Below are 14915 nucleotides of genomic sequence, written 5' to 3'. Positions count from 1 at the left end.
AGGGGCCAGGAGTGGGTAATGTACAGAGTACAGGGGCCAGGATTGAGTAATGTACAGAGTACAGGGGCCAGGATTGAGTAATGTACAGAGTACAGGGGCCAGGATTGAGTAATGTACAGAGTACAGGGGTGGGTAATGTACAGAGTACATGGGCCAGGAGTGGGTAATGTACAGAGTACAGGGGCCAGGAGTGGGTAATGTACAGAGTACAGGGGCCAGGAGTGGGTAATGTACAGAGTACAGGGGCCAGGATTGAGTAATGTACAGAGTACAGGGGCCAGGAGTGGGTAATGTACAGAGTACAGGGGCCAGGATTGAGTAATGTACAGAGTACAGGGGTGGGTAATGTACAGAGTACAGGGGCCAGGAGTGGGTAATGTACAGAGTACAGGGGCCAGGATTGAGTAATGTACAGAGTACAGGGGCCAGGAGTGGGTAATGTACAGAGTACAGGGGCCAGGAGTGGGTAATGTACAGAGTACAGGGGCCAGGATTGAGTAATGTACAGAGTACAGGGGCCAGGATTGAGTAATGTACAGAGTACAGGGGCCAGGAGTGGGTAATGTACAGAGTACAGGGGCCAGGATTGAGTAATGTACAGAGTACGGGGGCCAGGAGTGGGTAATGTACAGAGTACAGGGGCCAGGATTGAGTAATGTACAGAGTACAGGGGCCAGGAGTGGGTAATGTACAGAGTACAGGGGCCAGGATTGAGTAATGTACAGAGTACAGGGGCCAGGATTGAGTAATGTACAGAGTACAGGGGTGGGTAATGTACAGAGTACAGGGGCCAGGAGTGGGTAATGTACAGAGTACAGGGGCCAGGATTGAATAATGTACAGAGTACGGGGGCCAGGAGTGGGTAATGTACAGAGTACAGGGGCCAGGAGTGGGTAATGTACAGAGTACAGGGGCCAGGAGTGGGTAATGTACAGAGTAGGATCCTTGAACAGGCAAGTGTCCTTTTTTTAAAAGTCAGCAGCTACTGTATTTGTAGCTGTTAACTTTTAATTTTGTATTTTAAAAAATTTGAAGAACCTCTTTAAGATGTACTAGCAGATTTAGATGCACTAACACATTTAAGCTGAACAGTTGCAGTTGAGCAGTTACAGCAACAGTTTTTTTTTTTTTTTTTTCAGGGATAAAGGTTTTACATAAATACATTTTCTGACAGAAACTAAGAAAAACTTTTTTTTTTTTTTATTTTGGTCTTTTTTTTGTTTTGTTTTGTTTTTAGGGAAAAAATAAAAAACCCAGCAGTGATTAAATACCACCAAAAAAAGCTCTATTGTTGTGAAAAAAATGATAATAATTTAATTTGGGTACAGCATTGCCACGCAATTGTCATTCAAAGTGTGACAGCACTTAGTGCCGATTCACACTTGTGCGATGCGGGAAGGCTGCGAATTCACAGCCTGTTCCCTCATTGCAGACGCACATCTGGCAGTTCACACTGCCATATGCGATACGCAGAGGGTGTCAATTAAATGTTAACGACACCCCCAGTTTGATCAAATATCGCAGTACGATCTGACAGTTCGCACAGGATCGGGTCGCACAAGTGTGAACCACTGTGCGATCCGATCCCGATGCGGCTGAAAAAAAGGGTCATGTGCGAGTTTGGTGCGGATACAGTGCGAATTCAGCCATACAAAGTGTATGGCTGAATTCGCATCGGCACATCAGATCGCATGTAATTAGGAGCAGTGCGCTCTGAATTACATGCGGTCGCCGCACTCGCAATAATGTGAACCGGCCCTAAAAGCTGAAAATTGGCCTGGGCAGGAAGGGGGTGAAAGTGCCCAGTAGGCAAGTAGTTAAACAAACATCGTACAATCTGGTATCATACCAGAAAAATTTTCATGCTTGTCCAATTGGATACTGTCGGATGAATTGTCGTGATTGGCTCTCAAAAGCTCTGAACTAAAAATCAGATTATCATAGGATCGATTCGAAATCTGTATTTTTCGTCTGATTTTCAGATCCCGTGTACGGGCCATAAGACAAAGGCAGCCTGCACCCATCTGAATGAGGCCCACATCACAGCTAAAGCATATTTTACAGATAGAGTGGTGAATGTGCACACCGGGTTAGCAGTTCGCTCATTCACACCACAAAATGCGCAGATCCATGCGTTCTAACGCGCAGAAATGTTGTGAATGAGCTCCTGGTGTCCGTACGGTGTGAATATACCCACAGAAACCCAGGGAGAAGATATTTGAATATAGTGGTAATTGTACTCTGGCCTCCAGCAGTCAATAGTTCTAACCACTAAAACACATTGCATCCTATACTGTTCATCGATTAGACTGTACAGTGTGACTTGATACAAAATATTCTTTGTTTGTTGTAGATCCATAAATGAATTTTTGTTGGTTTCCACAATGAAAAATTCAGTATAGTCTTCTGTACCAGGGCATACATCCAAGCACAAAGGTCACAGTCAGAGTGTGCGGAATCCAGGTGGAAAAACTGTATCTTAGCATTCATAAGCGACACTAATGTCCTTCCCCAGGTGCAGGTGACATAGACAAACGTGCACACATATAAATGATGCAAGAGTTACAAAGAAGGTTGAGTCAGGCCTCCGCTCTAATGTTTTATGTATAATTTGTTGCTTGCACATAGATAAAATACTGGGAAATATGCCCGTAAAACATTTCAAAGATGTGGGCGTGCCTCGAAGGAAACTGGAAGAACATTTTGCTGGAATGTGTTGCTACAGCCACCAACCGTCAGCATCTGCTATAAAATCTAACTGTCAGTCTGTTTGAGAGATAATTAGAGTTATAGCTAGATAAAGGACAAAAATAGGCTTAAAGCGGAACTAAACCCATCTATTTTAAAGGATTAAAAAACAGTTACTGGGAATGCTAACTGTCACATTTGTTTGTGCCCTCAACCAAACTGTCAAACCATCAAATGACCGGTGTCAGAACTGATCACATGTGCAGCATCATGGCAATTGCAGATCAAACAGAGGTTAAAGCGGAGTTCCACCCAAAAGTGGAACTTCCGCTTTAGGTAGTTCTAACCCCCTGACATGCCACATTTGGCATGTCATTTTTTTGGGGGGGGGGGAGCGGGTATTTAGTTTTGACAGGTACCCGCTCCCACTTCCGCTCGGAGTGCCTCGGCACCCTGAGCGGAAGTTCTCCTCTCCCCCTCCCTCCCTGCAATCTTCTGGGACATGTCAGAGGTCCCAGAATATTGCCGGCCAATCACGACGCGTAGCCCAGCTCGCGCATGCGCAGTGGGTACCCGGCTGTGAAGCCGCAAACTGTCACAGCCGGGTGCCCACACCAGTGATCCCGGCGCCGCAGAGCAGAGAGGGAGAAGAGCGAGGCTTCGGGCGGCCGCATTGCTGGACCGTTGGACAGGTGAGTGTGTGAGGCTGGAACTCCACTTTAAGATGGCAGCTTCCTTGGATGAAAAGGATAGTAGGGTTTAGTTCCACGTTAAGCCTCATTCACTTCACACTTATGTGCAGGAAAACTGATGTAAACTGACATGGAGATTTCACTTGCAGAGATACCAGTTCACATCAGTTTTCATGTGCTTTTTTCAGTGAGTATTATACATGATGCAGATTCTGGCGCAACAAAAAATCTGCATGTGATACCAGTGTTGTGGTGTGAACAGGGCAGATAGAGAACAAAAGTTTTTTTGTACCCTTGCAGAACACGCAGGGGCTGACTGGCAACTTTCGGCCCAGGGGGCAAGTATAAACCACAGGCCCATGGTGCCCCTTCCCACTCTCCCTTTTCCTAGCCTCCTAACCCCCATTCCAGGCTGAAGCTCTGCTCCAAGTACTCTCTACTCAATGGCCAAATCCAGGATCCTGACCTGGCCACCAGGGTGGAGCTGGGACAGCTCGGTCAGGGCTGGCCAGGGGAGAAGAGTCTCCAGTGGGGCATAGAACCGGCCTCAGCTCAGACACAGTTTACATCATCCATGTTAGGAGTTAGGCCTGCGCTCTGTCCTTGTTTTCATCCTGCACTCAGTAGCTCAGCAGGGGAGACTTTTACTTCTCTTCACCAGGAATCCTTTAGGCATGTCTGTGGCAGAAGCAGTGCAGCCTTTTTACGGGGCATCAGAGTAGCCCGGGGGGCAATTGCCCCCTGCCCCCTGGTCCAGTCCTCCCCTGAGAACACGTGCAGAAAAATCAACGTCTCTGCACACAAGGCCTTAAAGGGACCTGTGTCAGATTTCCAAACAAGTCAAAATGCCAGTTACCTGCAACAGAAGAGGTAGTATATTCATCTTTCCGGCAACCTGCATCTCCTACCTGTACAGTGCTAGAACACAGGGAAGGCAGGAGATATTACCCATTGGAGAACATGACTTATCTAAAATAGGGAACTAGTGTTTAAAATTGTTCAGAGCAACTATTCCCAACAAAGTTTCTGTGAAATTCTAAGGTCTTTCCAGAGGTTGCTAGGAATACCCTGAGCTGTCGTTGATTGTCCTTCTATCTGAAGGTGCCTGTGTAGTTCCAGGACCAACATCATTTGGCAAAGCCAGCAGCAGGACACCAATGATCTTTTTAGCTGTCTAGAAGGGTGATATTCTGACCACCATTGAAGGGGCTTATTCTGCCAACTCAGTGGTCTTTAAACTTCAGCCCGGGGGCCTGATGTGGCCCTTTCTTGCCTTTAACTGGCCCTTGGGACAATATTCGTCCCACTTTCTCCAAGCAATGAGACATAATTCCTGCCACTGACACCAATAATGGGGCAGTGTTCCTTTACGTGATATGAACCATGAGACACTATTGCTTCCCCCGATATCAACAATGGGGCACTATTTCTCCGTCTGATACCAATAATGGTTGTTTACTTCAATTGACGCTAGGGCATCTTCTACTCACACTGGCCACAGTCCGGTTCCCCCAAAATTGCAAGGACAGTAATGTGGCCCTTTGTTCAGAAAGTTTGGAGACCCCTGGTCCAATTGATTAGCAATATAAGGGATTTTTTTTACTGCCCCCCCCAATGAATTGGTTTTAGTAATGTAATCAGGCCCAGACTGGCCATAAGGCATATGGGGCATTTGCCCAGTGAGCTGGGGCCACTGGGCCACTCGTCCATGTGAATGGAGAAATGTCGTCAGCACACCAAGGATTCCTCAGAAGGATCCTATGCTTCATTCACACGGTACACATACGGCAACTTATCGGAGCCACTCAGGGCCCCTTTGCCCCATGAGCCTACACGGCTTACCCAGCCTCTCCACGGCCAGCTGCCCTTTTGGTCCGCAGCCTCCTGGCCACTCTGCAGCCAGCCGTTGGGGCTCAGGGGGGGCAGAGACTAGCAATCAGCTAGCAGGTGAGTCAGGCTGTGATGGGAGAGGAGCTGAGAGAGTTCTCCCCTGCATGAGCTGTGACTTAGAGCCTCTGAGGAGACCCCCATGTCCTGATCCTAATACAGGTGTTACAGTGACATAGACTGCCGCTGCTGCTGACGGACTGACACGTGGAGGGATCCAGAGAGAAAGTGCCAGTGATTCTAATATTTATCCCCAAGGTAAGAACTTTTCAGGTGGGGGGAGCAATAGGTATGAAGGCTTCCATAGAGGGACAGGACCTTATCAATTGTGTGTAACCCCTCTGCCTGGCTGCTTCCATCGTGCCCACCCCTCCACCTGGCTGCATCCACCATGCCCAACATTCCACCTGGCTGCATCCACCCTGTTCTCCCCTCCACCTGACTGCATCCACTCTGCCCACCCCTCCACCTGGGTGCATCCACCCCTACACCTGGCTGCATTTACCCTGTCCCCCCTCCACTTGGCAACATCCACCCTGTACTCCACTCCACCTGGCTGCATCCACCCCACTCACCCCTCCACCTGGCTGCATCCACCCCGCCCTCCACCTGGCTGCATCCACCCTGCCCTCCACCTGCTTCCATCCACCCCGCCCACCCCTCCACCTGGCTCCATCCACCCTGTCCTCCCCTCCACCTGGCTGCATCCACCCTGTCCACCCCTCCATCTGGCTGCATCCACTCTGTACACGCCTCCACCTGGCTGCATCCACTCTGTACACCCCTCCATCTGGCTGCATCCACCTTGCCCTCCCCTCCACCTGGCGGCATCCACCCTGTCCGCCCTTCCACCTGACTGCATCCACCCTGTTCGCCCTTCCACCTGGCTGCAACCACCCTGTCCACCCCTCCACCTGGCTGCATCAACTCTGTCCTCCCCACCACTTGGCTGCATCCCGTCTCTCCTGTATCCACCTGGCTCTGTCCTCCCCTCCACCTGGCTGCATCCCCCGCTCTCTTCTGTGCACCTGGATCTACCTTGCCTCCACCTGGCTGCATCCCCTCTCTCCTCTGTCCACCTGGCTCTGTCCTCCCCTCCCTCCCGGCTCTGTCCCCTCTTCTTCTCCATCCACCTAGATACGGGGCAATAGCCCTAGGTGGCCACCCTAGGCAAGTTTGTGGAGCCAAGTGCCAAATGCTTTTGTTTTATTTACCCATTCCCATTTAAGCCCCTCCCACTGTTAACACAATTTGGCCACAACCACTGTTCACAGCATTGCTGCTCTTCTTGGGGCATCTAAAGGTGCCCCAGGTGTTTACAATCCTATAGTGTATACTACAAAAAAAAAACGCAGAACATGATGCTGGCCCTCATTGCTAGTTGCCTATAAAAACCCAGAGGAGGAGACAGAAAACAGAATCTCTCACGATGCGCATAGCCAGATTCTGTTTTCTACTTCCTCATGAAGCAAGCTAAAAATAACTAAGCGCCGGTTCACACTGGCGCGACGCTACTTTCAGGGGCGACCTCCGAGATCGCGGTGCGAGCAGCGCGCCGCGACCTCGGAGCGGCCGCCACAGACTTCATAACATTGAAGTCTATGGCGGTCGCCTCCTGGTCGCCCCAAAGAAGCTCCGGACCCTTTTTCTAGGTCGGAGCGACTTGTGTCGCTCCTATTAGAACGGGTCCGTAGCTTCCCTATGGGAGGCGACCTGCGGCGACCTGTGAGGCGACCAGGTCGCCTCACAGGTCGCCCTAGTGTGAACCGGGGCTTAAAGACATCAAGAAAATGGTAGTTGTCATTATTTGTAAATTGGTTTAAAAAAAAAATGGGCTGCTCAGTTTAAAATGCCCGGGCTTATTTTGTGTCCCAGTCCCAGTATTCAGATGCAGTACCATGGAAGGGAAGGAAGTACCCCCTGGGAAGGGAGATGCAGGAGACACAAATACCAGTGGTGTATACCTCTCTGGGCAGGAGATAACAGCCACCTTGTAACCAGGACCTTGAATTTTTACAAAGAGAATGAGATGTGTACAAGTATGGTATGTCTTGAAAATTCCATCTTTATTCAATATTCAAATTATTTAGACACCCAACAGGGTATCTTTAAAGAGGAACCTTCATTTAATTAAAAAGCAGCAAATAAGCTGTTGAGAGCACACATTGACCTATCTTGCTTGCAATGATAAAGCAGTTATGAAAATCTAATACCCAACACCATCAGCAGCTGTGGGACTTTCATGACACAGAACTTGCCCTCTTTTGTTAATACTGTTGCAAAATGGGAAAATGTTACAAAAACAAAAAGGTCAAAAATGTTGCAATGCAACTGCACAGACATGTGAAATGTTCACACAAATGTATTGCATTACATTTGGAAAAAGTCCTAATTTTTCCAGTCAGGTATTTTAAAGAGGTTGTAAACTCATTTAAACATTTTTTTTTTTTTTTTTACAACCTGAAAGACAAACACATAATGGGCTAGTATGCATCGCCATCTGGTTGGCCGGACCCGTGATTACGTCACTCCCCCGCATGCGCGCGGGAGCCGACGGTCACGGCACGGGGCTCTGAAGGAACGGTACCAGCGGCCGTTCCTTCATAGCGCATGCACCACTGACGTCACTGGCTGCATGTAAGGTAAATATTTCCTAAATGGTGCATGTTTAGGAGATATTTACAGTACCTATAGGTAAGCCTTATCATAGACTTACATATAGGTAAAAGTTGCAGAGGAGGGTTTACTTCCTCTTTAAAAAAGAACATTGTATCTAAAACTCCGTATCAAGACGCATCTGAGAGAAGTGCATTAACAAATGCACTTAAAGTGATTCTAAAGGCAATATTTCATTAACCACTTTTAGGCCCCGTTCACATAGGGGCGATCCGACTTCGGGACCTGTGTCGCTCCTATTAGAACGGGTCCATAGCTTCTGTATGGGAGGCGACCTACGGCGACCTGTGAGGCAACCAGGTCGCCTTAGTGTGAACGGGGCTTAAGACTGGGCCTATTTTTGACACTTGGTGTTTACAAGCTAAAATCATTTTTTTTTTTTTGCTAGAAAACTACTTAGAACCCCCAAAACTTATATATATATATATATATATTTTTTAGCAGAGACCCTAGAGAATAAATCACTTTTTTGATTTAAAAAATAAGAAAACAGTAAAGTTAGCCCCATTTTTTCCATAATTTGAAAGATAATGTTAGGCCGAGTAAAAAGATACCCGACATGTTATGCTTCAAAATTGCGCACGCTGGCGGAATAGCGACAAACATTGGTACTTAAAAATCCCCATAGGCGACAATTTAAAAATGTGTACAGGTTACCAGCTTAGAGTTACAGAGGAAGTCTAGGGCTCAAATTATTGCTCTTGCTCTAACGATCGCGGCAATATCTCAGATGTGCGGTTTGAACACCAAAAACTACAAACAAACACAAGGGCGCACCGGCCTAGTGCATTATCCTTTAAGAGCCGGTTCACACTGGGGCGACTTGTCAGGCGTGCTGGTCTCCTGACAAGTCGCCGTGGGTCGCCTGACAAGTCGCCCCTGACACAAGTCGCTCCGACTTAGTAAAAGGGTCCTGTACTACTTTGGGGCGACCTGGAGCGACCTGCATTGACTTCAATGATATGAAGTCCGTGCATGCCGCTCCGAGGTCGCAGTGCGAGCTGCACACCGCGACTTCACAGGTCGCCCCGGCAAGTCGGGTCGCGCCTATGTGAACCGGCTCTCAAAGGTTTATTAAAATAATAGAATAAAAATACTCACAAACGAGTTCTTGCTAAAAGCATATCAAACAAGATACAAAGTCCTCAGCATCGAAATCAGGAATAAATCATCCCCCGGAGCTGTATAGGCTTACGTGTTTCGAGGCTTAGCCTATTCTTCAGAGCCTGTGGTTTGAACACCGTTTACATATGTGGGCGGGACTTGCGTATGCATTTGCTTCTGCACGTGAGCTAATGAACACAGGGCGCTTTAATTTTTTTTCTCCTATTTATTATTATTTATTATTTTTTATTTTTACAGAGCTTTTTTTTTTTAAATGTTTGATAATTTTTATTCCTATTACAAGAAATGTAAACATCCCTTGTAATAGAAATAGTCATGACAGGACTTCTTTATTGTGAGATCTGGGGTCAAAAAGACCTCACACCTCACAACTACACTAAAAAAGAAAAAAAAAAATTGCTGAAAAAAAATCGGCTCTTTAAACCGGTTGCTAGGCAACGAGGTTTGACGTCGCTCCGGTCCTCCAAGACTGTAGAATTGAGTGGATGCCATCTTGCCCTCACTCGACTTCCTGTCTGTGCGGTGCCGGATCGTTTTCCCCGCTGTCGGCAGGTCTGTCAGACAGGGAAAACGGCCGGGACGCGACAGGAGGGGGGTAGGGGCACCTTTTCCGCCGCACCGTAAGAGTGATCCCACGGCGATTTCCGCCGCTAGGACCACCGTTATCTGAAAGCCGTCCGCCCGCCATTTAAAAAAAATACCGGGGTTATGGCAGCTATCCCCCGTATTTAGCATCAAGCGAGTGACGTAAATAGTCGCTGGGCGGTCGGGAAGTGGTTAAAATAACAAACATGTCATACTTATCTGCTCTGTGCAATAGGTCCTCCTCTTCTCGGGTTCCCTCTCTGGCGCCTCTACACCCTACCAAGTGCGCCCATAGCAAGCCACGTGCTATGGGACACTCATGCATGCTCGCTTCTGAACTGGCTCTGTGCGTCCATTGATACACAAAGTTCTGCTCAACCTTGTTCTCTCCTCACTGGCTGAGGTTGACAGCAGCAGGAGCCTATCTCTCCCACTGCTGCCTCTCTATCCAATGAGGAGGGAGAGAGCCGCTGCTCCTGTGAATATAGCTAGATCCAAATGGGGCTCAGGTAAGTATTTAGGGGGAGCTGGGGGGGGGGGGGGGTTGCATGAAGAAGTATTTGTACCTTAATGCATATAATGCATTAAGGTAAGAATGTTTGTATCATTAGAACCCCTTTAAGTCTGAATCAGCCCAAATTCCACCCAGAGTAAATTTCTTTTCCAGACTGCTTCCATTGACACAAGCTTACAGTACATCAGGCTTTGGGTGGTATGAATTATTAGCTACATTTTAAAGGGTGCTAAATCCTAATGCATGAAATAGGTTTGGTTGGGTGGTTTGGAAAAATGTACTAAAAACATGTAAACGTTTAATTTACAGGGATAAATTCATTTGCAGGGATTTGCTCACTTCCTGTTTTGGCTATGGAACAGGAAGTGAAGATAAATCTCCCCGATGGGACACAAAAACCAGTATACGCGCATTATAACTGTCTGAGATTGTTATATGCACATTAACTGTCATAGTTTGCTCTGGTGACCAGCCTGTGTTCTTGTGATTGGCATTTAATGTCTTGACTTTGATTTTTGCTATGATCGTGCTCTATGATTGGTAAAAGAGCTGGTTCTTCTTCAATCTGATCTGGACTATTCCACTAACCATTCCATTCTCAATTTCTTTGATACATCTGCACTAGACTTGGGTAATTTAATTCTAGTAGGCATGTAAAGAGACAAGGGCAAGAATCCAACTAGAATTAAAAAAAATAATTCACTGGGAGGCTCCGAGTTCTTTGCATGCCATGTAGACATTTGTGCTTCATGTTTCATTAGATCACACAATAAACATCTAGCTCAGCTGCATACATAGAACATCCAATGCCCCGAGTACTAGTGACATACATCAATATCCATTTTCCTGATGGAACAACACAATCTAGTATTATTTCATACATTTTATATGTATTCTATTGGTTGTAGGACCAGAGGGCTAATATTATTACAATGCCCACTAGTCATCCTATGCAAAGAATGAAATGAGTAATGGACATATATGTAAATTCAGAATGAAGACAGACAGTACAGGTCCCTTAGTAGTATGTGAATGTTAGCCTTCAGACATGCACTATATTACCAAAAATATTGGAACGCCTGCCTTTACATGCACATGAACTTTAATGGCATCCCAGTCTTAGTCCGTAGGGTTCAATATTGCGTTGGCCCACCCTTTGCAGCTATGACAGCTTCAACTCTTCTAGGAAGGCTGTCCACAAGGTTTAGGAGTGTTTATGGGAATGTTTGACCGTTCTTCCAGAAGCACATTTGTCAGGTCAGGTACTGATATAGACGAGAAGGCCTGGCTCGCAGTCTGCACTCTAGTGCATCCCACAGGTGTTCTGTCAGGTTGAGGTCAGGAATCTGTGCAGGCCATTTAAGTTCCTCCACCCCAAATTCACTCATCCATGTCTATATGGACTTTGCTTTATGCAGTGGTGCGCAGTCATGTTGGAACAGGAAGAGACCATCCTCAAACTGTTCCCACAAAATTGGGAGCATGAAATTGTCCAAAATGTCTTGGTATGGTGACGCCTTAAGAGTTCCCCTCACTGGAACTAAGGTGCTAAGCCCAACCCCTGAAAAACAACCCCACACCATAATTCCCCCTCCACCAAATGATTTGGACCAGTGCACAAAACAAGGTCCATAAAGACATGGATGAGTGAGTTTGGGGTGGAGGAACCTGACTGGTCTGCACAGAGTCCTGACCTCAACCTGACAGAACACCTTTGGGATGAATTAGAGTGCACACTGTGAGCCGGGCCTTCAAGGTCACAAGGCTGCGACCTTGTGGACAGCCTTTCCAGAAGAGTTGAAGCTGTTCTAGCTGCAAAGGATGGGCCAACTCAATATTGAACCCTACAGACTAAGACTTGGATGCCATTAAAGTTCATGTGCGTGTAAAGGCAGGTATCCCAATACTTTTGGTAATATAGTGCACATTGGCCATTCATGGTCACAGCTCTGAGGGTAAAATGGTTGCAGATATTATTCAACATGCTATATTATCTCTTTGTATAATTTGTATAATATCTTTTTGTACAATGCATGCTTGATATTCTCATGTTTGTTATTGCTCAGTAGTCAAACTCCTTCTGAATAACACAAACGATGCTCAGATAAGTTCAGATATTGGGTCGTGTTAAAATGTTACTAAACCCAGGACCCTGCATTCTCTATATCTGGTCTCCTACAGTACACAGAACAAGGAAATGCAATTGTTTTAGTAAATATAAACTGCTAAATATCTTATCACATCAGGTAGTCTTGTTTCTTCTATCAGTGTCTGGTTAAAGCTTGTAGGAGGCATTTCCATTCTCCCAGGATTGTCCTATAAGGATGCAAGACCCCTGTGCTGATTGGTCCTTTGCTGATCACATGCACCTTCCCAAGAAAAAAAAGCCCTCTAGCAATGCACACCAAACTGAGCATGTGCAGCTTGCCCCCAAGGCTCTGTACCAGTGTTTCTCAACCAGGGTTCCTCCAGAGGTTGCTAGGGGTTCCTTGAGCAATGGGCAGTTTCTGCCTCTCAGATAAGTTCCCCTGACACCATTGATCTTTTTAGCTATCTGGAAGAAGGTAATTCTCCCTGGTGTCCACAAGTGTAAGGAGCATTCACCCCACTGACCATCACACTAATGTATCATGAGTTTTAAATATCGTTTTTAGGGGTACCCTGAGACCTGAACATTTTTTCAAGGGGTCCTCTGTGTTGGAAAGGTTGAGAAAGGCTGCTCTCTACTATCCGGAGATGGTTCAGTGACTGTAGAAGAAGGGGAGGATCAGAGGAGACAGGATCAAACGGCCTTTTTACACAATGCAGAGGGTTAACCCCGTAGGTTCCACAGTGAGTGTAACAAGCATGCTTTACTGCATATACAGACTGATTTTATTGTTGTGGGTTTAGTGACACTTTAAATGATTTTATTGTACTGACAACCTCTAGAGATAAGTGTCGCTAATAGTACCCTTGTATCCTTAGCGTACCCGGTTTTGATACTGCTAGCTTTGATAATAGTTCTGTTAGGGGGACTCCATGTTCATATATGACCACCTTTACGTGAATACCTCCAAAAATTCCTTTCTTATCTGCGGCTGAATTATACAGTGAAATAAACCTCCCAATAAATCTAAATCCCCTACACAGACCTTTATCTGACTCATCTGGTTAATGTAACAGCCACTTTGAACTTGCAGTTATGAGGCAGAAAGACTTCTTGCTGCAAACACACATCTTGCTATCTCTTACTACTAAAATGATAGTCACGTCAAGCGTTTTGTTATTCTGTGGTAGCAAGGGTTGTTTATATGCCAGTCATCAGTGTACACTAACCCTTGAGGGAAAAGGCCATCCAATCACAGACTGCAGGAGAGGTTAGCAGCCTGAATCTGCAGGTGTAACATCTGATGTGGATAAATAAATATGTGCAGCATGCGTGTAATGCGTTCACTAAATTCTAATGACGTAATCACATGCTCGGTGTGCAATAATAAGCCATTCAGTCAGCAGAAAGATAGATGTCATGAAGACGGAGAATACGTGGTGGTGTTTTGGAAAACAAAGGAAAATTAGGGATATGTTTGAGGAAAACCTTCTAGATGCCATTTATCATAAAATACCTTGCCATGTACACTTCTAAACTCTACTAGAAGGGATACTATAATGTATTTTCAGTAAGTACATTTTTTGAGTTATTATTGCAGTGTTTACCTTAAAGCAACACTGTCAGGTTCTTAAAAAAATGGATCTGCAAGTTCCTTGTAAGAGGAAAAGTAGACGCACCATAAGGGCAGCTTATGTTTCCTTCCTTCCCTCCATTCCAGTCCTGTAGCCTCCTCTAGTCTTTTCACACTTGAGTGTCAGATGCCTGGTTTCCCTGCTGTGTGCTGTGGTTCCATCCTCCGACCCCTACATCACTCCTGAGACCTGTAGTGATGTAGTGTTTGGAGGAACGATCCACTGTACTCAGCGGGGGAAACAGGCATCTGATATTTCCCATAACATTGAATAGACTGGAGAAAGGTGCAATAGGGAGGTTATTAAACAGTCACATCTTGCAGGAAAGCTTCAGTTGTTTTAGGGCTTGTTCACACTAGTGTCTTTTCACACTTGAGTGTCAGATGCCTGGTTTCCCTACTGTGTGCTGTGGTTCCATTCTCCGACCCCTACATCACTCCTGAGACCTGTAGTGATGTAGTGTTTGGAGGAACGATCCACTTTACTCAGCGGGGGACACAGGCATCTGATATTTCCCATAACATTGAATAGACTGGAGAAAGGTGCAATAGGGAGGTTATTAAACAGTCACATCTTGCAGGAAAGCTTCAGTTGTTTTAGGGCTTGTTCACACTAGTGTCTTTTCACACTTGAGTGTCAGATGCCTGGTTTCCCTGCTGTGTGCTGTGGTTCCATTCTCCGACCCCTACATCACTCCTGAGACCTGTAGTGATGTAGTGTTTGGAGGAACGATCCACTTTACTCAGCGGGGGACACAGGCATCTGATATTTCCCATAACATTGAATAGACTGGAGAAAGGTGCAATAGGGAGGTTATTAAACAGTCACATCTTGCAGGAAAGCTTCAGTTGTTTTAGGGCTTGTTCACACTAGTGTATTTTCACACTTGAGTGTCAGATGCCTGGTTTCCCTGCTGTGTGCTGTGGTTCCATCCTTCGATCCCTACATCCAGGGCCGCTGATAGGGGGGGACCACCAGCCCTCTTGTAGGGGGCCCGAGCATACAGGGGGGCCCACACAGGGAGG

At 46.4% G+C, this 14915-nt stretch overlaps 1 protein-coding gene across 3 annotated transcripts in view; it reads right to left on the bottom strand.

Annotated features, from left to right (window-relative positions):
- The window catches only part of MACROD1 (mono-ADP ribosylhydrolase 1), a 1305057-nt gene that overhangs the window by 298651 nt on the left and 991491 nt on the right, over nt 1–14915 (bottom strand). The window lies entirely within an intron of this gene.

This window comes from Pelophylax lessonae (genome assembly GCF_965119305.1).
Source record: "Pelophylax lessonae genome assembly, chromosome: 10".
In the NCBI taxonomy this organism is placed as follows: domain Eukaryota; kingdom Metazoa; phylum Chordata; class Amphibia; order Anura; family Ranidae; genus Pelophylax; species Pelophylax lessonae.
The sequence above is the reverse complement of the archived record's forward strand: the minus strand, read 5'-3'. Positions and strand labels throughout refer to the sequence as shown.